The sequence below is a fragment of the Mus pahari genome, chromosome 8, assembly GCF_900095145.1.
Source record: "Mus pahari chromosome 8, PAHARI_EIJ_v1.1, whole genome shotgun sequence".
NCBI lineage: Eukaryota > Metazoa > Chordata > Mammalia > Rodentia > Muridae > Mus > Mus pahari.
Window position 1 is genome coordinate 18418649 of NC_034597.1, and position 3899 is coordinate 18422547.

The following is a 3899-nucleotide window of genomic DNA, read 5'->3' on the forward strand; positions in this document are numbered from 1 at the left end:
CACACACACACACACACACACACACACACACACACACACACACACACGAGAGGGGCAGGTGTTTGAAAGCACATGAATTCATCAATTCTAGGACCTATGGGGTTCGGTAGAATACTTATCTAGCCTGATGTTTGAGGCCCTGGGTTCCATCTTTTCAGCACTGAAAAACCAATCACAACAAATAAACAAAACAACAGAGCAAATGTGTCATAGCAATATCAACATTAGAGGCCAGGGTGAAACTTGGAGACCGGAGCGTCATACCCAGCATTGGAGGTGGGGATTGAATAGGGAAAACTGGGTATAAAGTATACTGGAATTCATTCAATACTATACTTTTTATGTTTTCATAGATAGATAGATAGATAGATAGATAGATAGATAGATAGATAGATAGACAGGCAGACAGACAGGAAGGCAGACAGATAGACAGATAGACAGATAGATATAGATAATGTCTGGTGTGTGCATATGTGCTTGTGTGTGTGCAGATGCTCTTTTGTAAACCAAAGATCAGTGTCTGATGTCTTTCCTCATTAAACTTGATCTTTTTCTGTTGTTGGTGGCATTTTATTTTGTTTTGTTTTGTTTTCTAGACAGGATTTCTCTGTGTAGCCCTGGCTGTCCTGGAACTTGCTCTGTAAACCAGGCTGGCCTCAAGCTCACAGAGCCCCGCCTGATTCTGCCTCCCACGTGCTGGGATCACCACCACTGCTCCACTTACTCTAAATTTTTTACTTTCTTTTTTACTGAAACAGCCAGAACAATGGTGACACTCTAAAATCTGTGGATAACTATGCTGTATATTCCATTAAGGTTCTGGCTTCAACAACTGTACTCTGGTTACAGAGAAGTAAATCTTTGGAGAATTTGGATGACAATTATTTTTGGTACTCTATGAACTATTTCTGTACTACTTCTTTTATTTATTTATTTATTATAAATAAATAGCTCCTTTCAGATACATCAGAAGAGAGCATCAGATCTCATTAGGGATGGTTGTGAGCCACCATATGTTTGCTGGGATTTGAACTCAGGACCTCTGGAAGAGCAGTCAGTGTTCTTAACTGCTGAGCCATCTCTCCAACTCCTCTGTACTACTTCTATGAGCTTAAAATTGTTTTGTGAAAGATTTTATTTGAAATGAGCTTGAAGTGTTGCCACTTTGTAGAAAGAGGAATCCGGTCGGTCCCTGGCCCTGCATACTGCTCTTGTCACTGGCCTCATGACAACACATGCATAGTTTTGCAGGAACAGACTGGGAGAGTGGCCTGTTCACAGACGGCTGGATTTTATGGAGAGCAGTTTGGAAGTCAGGAACAAAGTTGGAAGCTCAATGGAGGCAGTGAATGAGACTGCCTGGAGGGTCCCTGGGAAGTCTTGTGAGACATTACATAATGGCAGCCAGCAGGGATGGAAGAATTTATTATAGATTTCCACTTTAAGTGTATCTATTTATGTGCCCTGAAGGCCAGTGGAACCCTGCGAGGGAGGAAGGGGTGAGCACTTGTATGTACCCTCACCTCCACTACACCGCAGAGGTCTCCACCTGTCCATCAGGATGTGGGAGAAGCAGCTCTGCTGTCTCACCTGAGGCCTCCAGGTTGCTTGATGAGGAGAGGAAGCAGCCTGCAGAAGGCACTCAAAGCTGTTCTCAAGCCCATTTTGCTGCAGATGCCCACCTGAGTTCTTTTGTATATGAACTAGGCTCACTGCCTCTGTTTTTTCAAACTGGCTGTTACTTTCTGCTCCACATGAAGCAAAATGTAGCTTCTAGGTAGAAATGTAGAATTTCCTGGGCCACAACCTTGGGTAGGGAGAGAACTGTCAGAGCAGAGCTATCAGTGTGTGCTCCACTTCCTGGTGGGAAGCATTTCTCTTTGCATTTAACTTGGGAATACAGAGGCCCTCTGGGGGTGGAGCTGGGCACCTGGCACCTAGAGGCAGAGGCTGGAGGATATTGAATTCCAGGTCAGCCTAGGTTATATTATAACAAGTTCCAGTCTGGGATACACAGATCCTAACTTAATTAATTAAAAACAAAAACCATGGGGGCTGGAGAGATGGCTCAATGGACTGCTTGTCCAGAAGTCCTGAGTTCAATTCCCAGCAATGACATGGTGGCTCACAACCATCTATAATGAGATCTGGTGCCCTCTTCTGGTGTGTCTGAAGATATCTACAGTGTACTCATATACATAAAAATAAAAAATAAAAACCATGCTGGGCATCGTGGCACACAGCTTTAATCCCAACACTTGGAAGGCAGAGGCAGACTGATTTCTGAGTTCAAGGCCAGCCTGGTCTACAGAGTGAGTTCCAGGACAGCCAGGGCTATACAGAGAAACCCTGTCTCGACCCCCGCCCCCACGTTCCATTCTTAGCCCCTGCAACAGACAGCTCACAGTGACCTGTAACCCCAGCTGCAGGGAAGCTGACACCTCTGACCTCCACTGGCATCAGCATTCATGGGCACATACACCCTCCAGCTCAATATACACACAGATAACTAAACAACTCACCTTAGGGCTGCTAAGGGAATCTCAGTGGTTAAGAGCACTGGTTCTTCTTCCAGAGGACTCAGGTTCAGATCCCAGCCAGTACACACACTGCAGCTAACAACCATCTGTAAATACACTAAGTAGAAAATTCCAGAAAGAAGCCGGGCAGTGGTGGCTCATGCCTTTAACCCCAGCACTCGCACTCGGGAGGCAGAGGCAGGTAGATTTTTCTGAGTTCGAGGCCAGCCTGGTCTACAAAGTGAGTTCCAGGACAGCCAGAGATACACAGAGAAGCCCTGTCTCGAAAAACCAAAAAAGAAAAGAAAAGAAAATTCCAGAAAGAAAGGAATCATGCATTTTAAAATCTGTCCCGAGTCCATTCATACAAAATTGCGTGCCATCTTCCAGGGAGGTCTGAGAGACTTCCTGAGACATGACAATAAAATGCTACATGGGATTGGGGTGGTTTAGATCAAGATATCCCCATAGTCTCAAGCATTTGAATATTTGGTCTCCTGTCCTTGTTTTGGCATGCTTAGGGGGCATGGCTTTGTTGAGGGCATATGTCACTGGCTTTGAGAGTTTAAAGACTGGTGCCCTTAGGAGTTGATACTCTCTGCTCTGTGCTTGTAGGTTCAGGATGTGAGGGTTTCGCTTTCTCTTCCTGAGTTGCTCCTTAGCTCCAAAATTATGGACTCCAACCCTTTGGAACCATAAGCCCAAATAAACTCTCTCTTCTATACATTGCCTTGATCATGGTGCATTATTATAGCAATAAAAAGTAACTAATACAGGTATCCTAGATGGAACCTGGAGATCGAAAAAGGGCATTAGTTGAAAACTGAGAAAGTCTTGGGCGGGTGAGATGTCTCCCTGGGTAAAGTCTCTTGCTGTCAAGCCTGATACCTGAGTTCAATTCCTGGGATCCATCTGATAAAGGGGAGAACTGACCTGCTCATCCATAGCTGCGTAGTGTAGTTGTCTGCCCTGCTACACACAAAATAAATACATTTCTTTACATTTAAAAGGTCCCGGAAAGGGCTGGAGAGATGGCTCAGTGGCTAAAAGCATAGACTGCTCTTCTAGAGGTCCTGAGTTCAATTCCCAGCAACCACATGGTGGCTCACAACCATCTATAAGGAATCTGATGCCCTTTCTGGTGTGTCTGAACACAGTGACAGTATACTCACATATATAAAGTAAATAAATCTTTTTTTGTTTTTTAAAGGTCTTGGAGAAAATATGAAAAACCTTTCGTTTTTAGCTAATAGTCGTGTATAAGTACTGATATACTGCCAGGCAGTAGTGGCGCACGCCTTTAATCCCAGCACTTGGGAGGCAGAGGCAGGCAGATTTCTGAGTTTGAGGCCAGCCTGGTCTACAAAGTGAGTTCCAGGA